Source organism: Gavialis gangeticus, unplaced genomic scaffold (assembly GCF_001723915.1).
Source record: "Gavialis gangeticus isolate Ggan-Ray unplaced genomic scaffold, GavGan_comp1, whole genome shotgun sequence".
Taxonomy (NCBI): Eukaryota; Metazoa; Chordata; order Crocodylia; family Gavialidae; genus Gavialis; species Gavialis gangeticus.
Window position 1 is genome coordinate 8,539,072 of NW_017729000.1, and position 10,351 is coordinate 8,549,422.

The window sequence follows — 10,351 nt, forward strand, 5'->3', positions numbered from 1 at the left end:
TGGCAGCAGCCAGGGGTTGGTACCCAGGGAGGGGGTCCTGCTGTTGGGTGCCTGGGCTGTGCTCTGTGGAGCTCCATCCACAGCAGGGGTGGAATAGCCGTTTTGAGATGGACTGATGGGTCAGGGGAGGAAGGGGTATAGATAATACACGATAGTGGAGGAATGGAGTGGCTGCAGAGCAGTCCCAGTGCTGAATTTTTTGGGGAGAAGGGCCCCGTGCATGCTGAAATACATTCCCTGCTGAAACCTGCCCCTTTAATGATGCCTCAGTGTCCTCCTTGAAATCCTCTAGCTGCTGCTCTGGAGCCCCCCAGCGGTATGTGCCCAGCACTACCTCAGAGACCGCAGCAGCTTTGCAGACCCTTTGTTCAAAAGAGCCAGGCTGCTGCTTGGAGCCCAGAACAGGAATGAAGCGGACTTTGCTATGTTCCCACTTCTCTGATCCTGGCTGTAGCTCCATGGCAGTCCCCTGGAAGACCTCTGCTCCTTTCTGTGCTCTGGCCATCATCAAGCTGCTCAGCTTGAGGCCTCTCATCCTGAGACTGCCTGGGAATAGTTCAGCTTCCAGTGCCGTGTAGAGTAGCAGTGGCTATGTGGACACTGCGATCACCCTGGAGTAGTGGCGACTGAAGACCAGGTGTAACACCTGCATCTTCCATACTAACTCTGTGATTGGGAGACATTTATATAGCTCATTACCTTCCAGGTTGCTAAACATTTGGAGGCATGTGCTAAAAAATCTTTTCTGTTCTTTCCAGAGGTGGGGCCAGATTTCTGGATTTTGGAGAATTTCACTCCTCAGTGCCTGGTGCTATGACATCCACTCCCTTACCCCTTGCTTTGGGTGATCATTTCAGAGTCTGGATCTGAGCTCTGTGACGTGGGCTTCACTCTGGTCATTTCAAGATTTATTGGGAGACTTTCTTTTCTTCCTAGAGAATCAAGAACTGGTGTTTTGATTGTGGCTGGAAGGATGCAAACAGCAGAGGAAGAGGAGCAAGAAAACAGAGTGAGAATAAGTCTGGCTACTCAGAAAACTGCTACCAAGAGTATGCCTATTTATTGCAAATAGGCAGTTCCCTGAGTAAGGGGGGCTCAGGGCCTAGCACCAGTTGCCCCTAATGTTCATCAGTTCATCTCATGTAAAGGTAGGTACTTCAGGCTCGAACTGTACAATCCAGACAATTCGGGGACAGTGCACAGCTTCCCCCCAGCCCTGGGCCCGTGGGGGCAGGCACTAGCCCTCTTATTGCTAAAGATGGCCTCTGTCATCAAACTGGCTCTGGTGTGCAGGCCGGTGTGCTGGGGGCTAAGCCACGTCTCTGCTGCCCTCCCTGCCCATTACGCTGGTAGGAGGAGGAGCACCTTGCAGTAGCTGCTCTGCACCCTATGGGCAGCTGTGTGTGAGTCTCCAAGGAGGAGTCAAGGGGTTGTTTGCTTCCTTCCTCCCCTGCTCAGGACACAGGAGACTTCTGACTAAGCCCCATGTGCATAGTTAAACACCTGCGCTGCAAAGGTTGCTGCTTGTGCTGCTTCTCTCGCAGACCGGGCAGAAGATCCAGTGCAGAGCAATGGAGACCTTAATCCTTCAGGACCCTAAAGTGACTTTACAGCCCAGAAATGCTGAGAACCGTGACTTGGAGACCTGTCGTTGAAAGACCAGAAGGGGCTGCTTCAAGCCAACACTGAGCTCTTATCCAAATACCTCCCTAAGGACAGCCAGGATGGCTGCAGCAGGGCTGGTAATGACTGCTCTAAGGCTGCTGTGCCTCTGTAGAGTTTAAGCCTGTTCAGGGCAGCTCCAGTAAGCAAAACAGCTGAAAACATCTACCACTACCCCAGGGCTCCCCTGGCTGGAGTTGTGCTAAGTCCCAGGGCAAAGCTCATCAAGGAACCCAGAAGTCCCTCTCTCTGGAGGCTGCATTTTAAGGACAACTTTATCTAAAGCTCTCCAGTTTCAATTGCTGCTGACCGGTCTGGAGTTGCTTTAGGCTGTTGGCATCCTGGAAGAGAAGAATCCATCTCTGCTGCTTTGGTGCAGCCAGTTTCAGCTCCTGAAGGAGGTGAGCTCGGCAGCTGGGGCAGGCTTGAGACATGTCCTGAACACAGAGGGCCAGCCACATGTGATCCACCAGCTGGAATTCCCGCTGGTCAGTGCAGCATCACGGCGAGATGCTGTGGATGGGGATGACTTCTGTGTAACACAGTTTCCTTCAGCATCAAGGGGTAGGCTTGGGAAACTGCTCTCCCACCTGCCCCCAGTATAATTGATCCCACGACGAGTTTTGGGATTTGAAGAACAGGATCTGACAAAAGAGGAAGTCAGGGTTTGGTCCCTTCCTAACTTGGGATGCCAGGAAGTGGTGTCTGGTTGCTTCTGGTGGAGCACAGCTTCATAGTTATTCTGTGTAGGGGACCACATACCCTGGCTGATCATGATGGCTGAGGTGCACATGGACGGATAACGCTTCCCTCTGTCCATGAAGGAATAGCCCCCAATGCAACAGGAAGTGGCTTGAAGTTTGGTCTGGCCTGGCTCCTCTAAAGGCCGTGGAATGACTCCATGTTGGAGCCAGGATTTGAATGTAATGTCTTCTTGCTGCCAGGCCTATGCTCAGTTCTAGTGTGCCTGTATGTATTGACATTGTAGGGACTGCCTTGAAAGCCAGTGTTGTTATACTGGCTTTCAAATCTTCAGTAAACGTGTAGATCCTGGCTATTGGCAGCAGTAAGGAAGACAAGGGTAAGACCCCAGAAATGTTGCTTGGCTGTCGCCAGTAGGACTTCAAGTCCTTGGACCTTCCCCTAGATCCAGCCATTGTAACTCTCCCTGGTCGGAGGCTGCAGTTAATGTGAAGCTCCCCAGAGTGACTTAGGACCAGCTTGTTGCTGGCAGATCATTACTGTGAAAGTCAAATGTCTCCATCCTGTTCCCACTGAAGCTGGTGGGAAAAACCCGTCCCTCATGCTAGCTTCACATGTGGCTGATCTCCAAGAGAAGCAGAGTTCCTCCTGTACCAAAATATTCAGTGCAGTGGTTTTCTACGTTTTTTTCATTGTGGACCCCTTTGGAAATTTTGGATGGATGTGCAGACCCCTTTGAATTGTAAGTGTGGGTATTCACATACTTCTGACTGATCATCTTTCACAGATCCCTTAGACATACTCTGCAGACCCCCAAGCATCTATGGATTGCAGATTGAAAAACCACTGATCTAGTCTTACCATCCTTCTCTCTTTAGGTCCGCTTTAAACAGAATGAACCTGTTACCACTCACTTTTAATTGTTCGTAATTAGCCAGTGTTTTTATACAAAATTAAATCAGCTACCACAATTTTGAGCTGACACCAAAGACTTAAAAATGCTGTAAGTGTGTTACTTAATGGGCATCCAGGCTTGACAGCTCATATCCTCTAAACCAGTTAGGAATGATACATTTTGAAGAGTTACAATCACTCATTATGCATTTTAAAATGCCGCCGTGAAGTTCCCATCTGGGACCCATTGCATTCATCACTGAGCAAAGATGTAACAAGAAACAGTTCCTGCTCCAAAGAACTTAGATAAATCAGGAAAGCTGAGAGCAAGCACACAGAAAATCAAAGTTGGTCCCTGCAAGACATGTATGTAGTGCTAAGGCACTGGTTACAAAGCAGTTAGAAGGATTACTTGCATAGGTGTCATGCTAATTACTTTACTTATTTGGAAAACTTGAATATTCCTTTTTTCCCTTCCCTTTTCGTCAGTCCTATTTGGGACACCAAGACCCAGTTCTCAATGAAGATTCCAGAAATAACATTTCAAAACCAGAATTGTTTAACACAAAACTAGATTGACCCCCAAAAGTGTCCCAGTACATACAATAGCATAGAAATGGAATTAAAATTGAGGATATTCAAATAAAATGATATCCAATTCAGTTTTGCCAAGTCTTCACCCAGCATAATCTTTAATTGCTCTCTAGGCCCTAAAACACTGACTTTTAGGGTGGCTGTCCATGCTGCAACTTACATTTCAGCAAAACGTATGATCAGTTCAACAAACAAAAGTGACTTTTTGGGCTATAATTGAATAGCTGCTACTGAATATTGGCCAAGAGATAAGTCTGCTGCTGTTGGGAGTCCATGCAGAGGCCGAAGTGGGCTGGCGAGCAGAATCCCCCCTAGGAAATCCGATCCATCTAATTTCTAATTTTAACGATGTGCAGCATCTAATATAGAAGCAGCTGGCGTTGTATAAATCTGTTGGCCTGTCAAGCAGCCCAAGTGCGTTGCTAAATCAAATATGTGCATTTAGCCCCAAAGGCAAACTAGAAAGCAATGCTTTGGTCTTAGCTCACACTCGACTGAATGTCAGTCAAAGCAATGGCTTCTCCAAGGTACTCAGAACATGTGCAGTACCCAGAGCACTAGAAATTAATGCCATTTAATTAGCAAACAGAGGCGTGATTGACTGATTTTCGTGCCTAATGATTAAATTTCATGCTAGTACATACCTGTTTCTGTTTACAAGTGGTGAAAACCTTTTCTGGTCATACTTTCTCTCTTTCTGCCCCTCTGTTGTGAAAAGGTGCCTACAGTGAAAATCTGAACCCACGCACTTTGGTTCAGGAAATTCTTTTAGCAGTGCTGAATGCAAATCACTCTGCGAATGTTTTCAATTGACAGCCACCCATGATCTGAGACTAGGTTGCTGGTAGTCTCTTGAGTTACTGGATGTCATGCTAACTACTTAAGGATAAATCTAGGAAGTGATCTCAGTGTGTGCTCAGATTTCTGGCTTTTTCTCAGCTGACATGAGATTCCTAGGTAGAAAAGCACTAAAAATACAGCCGAGATCAAGTTTTCTGTGTGCCAAAGCCTGATTATTGAGGTTGCTTGTCAACTGAACTCTTGTTGATGTGTTCCACAAACAAACTATAATGCTTAATTACACAAGGCCTTGGAAACCTGAGAGGAACTGCAGTCCAGTGTCGACCCTAACCTTCGATGCCAGGGCAAATATGTAAAAGGTGAGTGTGGGGAACTTTGGCCAAGGTCTAAATCCCTTTGTCTTTTAAAAAGAAACTTTACAAAGATATTTTGTTCTGAATGTGCCTTAAAAATCATCAAGATTAATTCAAACTCAGACCTCTGTGAAAGAAGATGCCATCTTATTTTGTGCTGGCAGCCAGTGTCAACGTGAAACAAAACCTTGATCTGTGTTCCTCCTTGGACGCAGTGTAACCCAGCCATCCACTGGGCATTAATGACTGCACCCAGCAGTTGTGCACACGCAACCACCCGTGACTTTGGGGCATGTGAGAATGACAACTTCACACCAAGAAAAATATCTCCATGTGTTGTTCGCATAATGTGCCGTGTTTGGTGTATGATGCAGGTAACTCATGATGTTGTCTTGACCAGCTGAGTCCATTACTCTGGCATTTTACAATGCAACGTCATATCCTATAGAAATAAATCTGATCTGTAGACCTTATCGCAGGATAGATCATTATGTATAATAATGTTCGAGCCTAAATGTTGAAAATGGGGGAAATAATTGAGTGAAGGAAGGAAAAAAACCCCAATTTTCTTTTATCATAACAAGACAAGAATAATGCTTTGTTTTTTTCCTTAGTGCCTAGAGCCCAAGGGTTTTCATGCAATTTTTTAGACTTCAGCTTCACTACTCACTGTAAGGTAGGTGAGTGTTGTTCACAGGTAAGGAACAGGTGAGCTACCAGAGAGACACCATAATATCACACTGCGTAATAATAAGGATAATGTTTTCAAAAGAACACCAGTAATTCAGGGACCTAAATCCCATTGACACTGACCTCTGCTATTATTTATTGACTACATTTATTACAGTGCTTGGGGACTGATCAAGCACGGAGTCCAGTTGTGTGAGGCATGGCACAAGCACACAAGAACTTAGGATCTAATAGGCAAGACAGGAGTTGGGGGAAGGGACAGATGAGCAGGGAGGACAATGTGCTAGTAGCAAATGTCAGGGCCTAACTATGATACTTCCTTTGTGTTAATGGGGTTTAGATTCCCAGGTCTGGGACATTTTTAAGCTTCCTCCAGTGCATTCAGTGAAGAAGCAGAATCACGTTCCTTGACCCAAGCTGTTTAGAGTCTGAACAGGACAGACACCAGAATCCAGATTTCATAGATTTCATAGACATTAGGGCTGGAAGTGACCTCCAGAAGATCTTTGAGTCCAGCCACCTTCCCCAGATGTTAATCTTGTACACCTAGAGTGCAAAGTGAGACTGCGCAGGGACACCCCTTGGGAAGGCTGGGGTGGAGCAGAAGCTAGGATCTAAATCTCTTGCTTCCCAGTTAATGGTTTGAACTGCTAACCCTGGCTTTCTTCAATGATGCCTCTAGGGTCAGCTCTGTTGGAACACGGTTAGCTGCTAAATGAGGCAGACGTGGCCTGACTCGGAAAGGCAGTCAGCACCCACCAGTCCTGAGGAGTTCAGTGAGAGTGGCAGATGCTAAGCGCCACTCAATACCAAGCTCCATAGCACCACATAAGGAGCCCTGTTAGGAAGAGAAGCCAGGAAACCTGGGCATTGAATTCTGCAGCAAACTGAGTACCCAGCACTTTTGTAGCTAGCCCTTTGCTCTTTTGAGAGACACCACATTTTCCAAAGAATTAACCTGATCTATTTTCCTCATGATGTACAGTACGATAGAAGAAAGCCTGGGGCTTGATTTTTCCCTACCCCCATGCCTTCCCCTTATATAGCTCCCTGGCCCCTGTGCGAAGTAGAATTGGTAGCATCTCACAAGCATGCCTGCACAGCACCTCGCACAATGGGACTCAAGCTGGCTGTGAACTGTAGGCACAACCACAGTTTGAGCCTGGCTTATTGCCCCTTGCAGTCTATAGCAAGTCACTTATTACTGACTTCCACGTACTTTGGATCAGGCTTATGAACTTTGCAATCATCATAATAGAAACGGCTCCATGCAAAGCGATGAAAAACCAGGCCCTGTGTGATAGGTTTCAGAGAGATGAGATGATGAATTAACAAGTTTCAAACTTCACAGGTTTGAGGGGAAGGGGCAGTGAAAGAGGAAGGGTGTAATTCAAATCTCTGCTACTGGCCCCTTCAGTAAATCAGCAGAGTTCATCCCTCGTGCACTGGAGGGATGATATACCAGCCATGAATTTTCCCCAGGTATTTTTTTGAAACGTCAAGCAAGGAATTTGTCTGAGAGCCGTAAGAAGGTGGCGGTGACATTTTCAATAGCTGAGGGGTTTTATGTGGTGCCAGTTAATACAATAGAAACTTGGAGAGAGTTTAAAAGAACAACAAAAAAAAGTCCATGCGGGCTGTAAAGTTCAAAGTACTTCCTTTTTTTGGAACTAACTGGGGAAATCCTGAGGATCCAATGTAATTCTGCGTGGTTTAAGTTTCTCTGTCAAAAACAGGAGCAACACAGTGCGAGCGAGCCACCGGTTTGGCTACACAAGCAATCGGCACCTTGCAGAAGCCTGGCACTACCTTTCAGTACAAGACTCCCGTTGAGTCCGACGGACTCTAATTTGGCGCCAGAGGTTGTTGTTTTTCCAATGCTGATGTTGGGAACCTGGATCCAACATCCAGTGGCCTGAAAAGGAGCAAGTCCTTTGACTGCAATGAACTTAGGATCAGGCCCAGGAACCTGAGGTCAGTGAGAAAATGTTCACCTCCATGGGGATAGCTGTGGCTACTTGAAATGCAGCAGTGGGGTCACAGGGCTCTGAGGAGCTGCAGCTGGAACCTCTGTCTCAGCTGCTTTCCCACCTGTAATAGGGGGGTTATTCCCAGTGTTAAGGGAGGAGTTTTCTTATCCCTGCTGCAGTAGAATACGGATTCAAGACTTTCTTTCTCTCCCTTCCCAAAAGTGCTGCTGCCTCCTCCCTGGGCCTTATACCCCAATGAGCCACTTGAGGATGGAGGCCATGGTACTCCGAATCCCAGATAAGTATAAAACAGCAACCAAGAGTCGTGTCTTCTCTCTCCTCGCACCTCAGCCTATCTGTGCTGAGCCCTGACAGCTGAAAGCCCCAGTTTCACCTTCAGCTTCCTCTGCAAAAATGAAGTTTATTTTCTACCTATGGGGACTTTTTACCATTTTGAATTTTCCCTGAGCCTGAGAAAAGGTGCATGCCCCAAAGGTTTCAGAAAAAGATTTTTTTTTTGCGATTTCTTAGTTGGTCAAATAAAAGGTGCCATCTCTGAACCAAGAGATCTGGAGTTTTGCATTTTGTCATTGTCATGGTGGCTGTCACCCTAGCATCTAAGCATCAGGCACTGGAATAACAGGGCCTGTGTCCCAGGTAGATTTGTCTCTGTTCCTGAGTTGTCCTGGTCTCCAAATGGGTCATCCCACCCGTATAACCAAGACCCCCTGTCCCACCTTGCATGCCTGACTGCATGCCAGAGCATGTCTTGCATTGCACTAGCTGAAGAAAGACCAGATTTGGTGCCTCTGTAGACCTGGGACTGAAAATAAAAACCCCAATGCAAGGCAGTGCACAGTATGGCAGAAATGGAAAGGGCTGCTTACCTCTCTGGGCCATCAAATGAATTTTGGGCTCCTGCTCCCAGCAGCTTGAGCCAGCGCAGAGTCGAAGTGGAAAGATTCCTCCAGATGCCCCAACTCCCCTCTCAGGACTGGAGCCTGCCTGGGATGGTGAGTCTGAGTTTCTAATGTACAAATCCCTGCTTGTGAGTGATGGCATGGTAGGAATGTCAGCTGTATAGGAATAAATTAAAGCAATTTATTCTCCAGGCTATGTGAAAGCCTCCAGAGCAACTCTGTTTGCTGGAACAAACCAGGTCCACTGACGCGGGCCGCTCAGATAGTCACAGCCAAAATGTAGTTGCTTATACTTCATAGAGTTAAGGACTTTCATAATGCTGAAAACATGCCAGCTCAGGTTAACTAGGAAGATGACACCCCAAGTCTAAATGCAACAAGGCAAAGATTCGTTTGAAGAACAACACTTTTATCTGGAATGGCGAGCATTTCTCTGCTGGTATTTAGTCGGGATTTAAAGAAAATCCAAGGTATACTCCCCCCTCTCCTACCGCTGAAGAATGTAGGAGATGGTCTGGATTTATTGGAGGCAGTGGTACACTTTTACTGAGCTCAGCTTTTCCATGTCAGTCCCCATAATATTGCTCTTGCTAGAATGACTATGTGCAGCTGTAATGCTCTGACACCCGAGGCATAAAGAATGTCTACCGTCTTTTTCCTGTATTAAACAGGTTGCTTGAAGTTTCCTGTTGATTTGTAGCTGGAGCAGTTGCAGGTTTGAAGTATAGGAATGATAATTATGCTCCAAAATGCCATTGCTCTGTGCTGGTGGAGAACATAGATACATGAAGGGGAAGGAGGAATTAGGCACGGCCAGAAAGAGCACCTTGGCTAATGCATGTGCCCATTGAGGCCCAGACAGCACGTTCCCTCCAAACGGCACGTTCCCAGAATCGGAGGCCCAAAGGAACCATTCAGGGAGCTGGTCCGACCTCCTGCATCTTCCTCCCATGGTGAATGCAGCCGGACTCCACCAGAAATCAGCGTTAAAGTGCTTGACACTGGTTTCCGTAAGACTCGTCCCACAGCAGCTGCCAGGCTGGCCATGCACCCCCTGCCCGGCTACACCGCCTTTCCCACTGGTCTGTGGGAAGAGGTTTGATACGATTGATGTGTCTGTCCAGCCGTAGGGTCACCACAAGCAGAGGGTAAGAGGAAGATCTCTTGTCCCTTGTTACGTTGCAGTTCCTCGGCCCTGGTACGGCTCTGTCCAGCCCTGTGGAGGGTGGAGACCCTGTAGTCAACCACCGGTCTGTTGCTTTGGCTCGGGTCAAAGAGCGTGGGGCGAGTCAGGCATTCCCTCCCTCTGTGGTACTCCAGAGAGAGATAGTGATGGAGAGGGTGAGGCGTCCCGCACAAGGGAGGCAGGGAACAAGAGACGTGGTGTGACTTGTACCAACAGGGCATGCAGTAGTTGTGCACAAGGAGCTTCTGGGCCTGGTCCGTTCTCTCTGGAGACATGCGCTTGCTCATGTCAGGGAGGACTTTGGACCTGGCAGCGTGGGGGATGGGTTGATTTCAAGTCAGGCGTGCCTATCTTTAACCTTTTCACTGCATTGCCAGCCAGCTAAACAAGCCCTTCTCTGTACCCTTCTCTCTGCACATTTCACTCGGGTCGTACTCTCCTAAATTTCAGTGCAACTTCAAATTCCCATTTCACGTAACGTGGGTGAAGTGTCATAATCTATGCGTTCTCCTATGCCTGAGGAAGGGTGTGTGACCCCGAAAGCTTGCAGATAAAGATTTTTTTTTTTTTTTTGCAATT

The 10,351-nt window shown here is 47.2% G+C and overlaps 1 protein-coding gene across 3 annotated transcripts in view; it reads right to left on the reverse strand.

The window, feature by feature from the left end:
- Positions 1-9,106, reverse strand: part of MYOT (myotilin) — a 43,099-nt gene extending 33,993 nt beyond the window's left edge. The window contains exon 1 of one of the 3 annotated variants that reach the window (XM_019506224.1): positions 8,554-9,106. The gene's annotated coding sequence lies outside the window, so the exon portion shown is untranslated. Of the gene's footprint in view, positions 1-4,496; positions 4,641-8,553 lie in introns of those variants that run through there. The other 2 variants (XM_019506226.1, XM_019506225.1) reach the window with 2 other exon arrangements.
- Between the last annotated feature and the right edge of the window lie 1,245 nt (positions 9,107-10,351).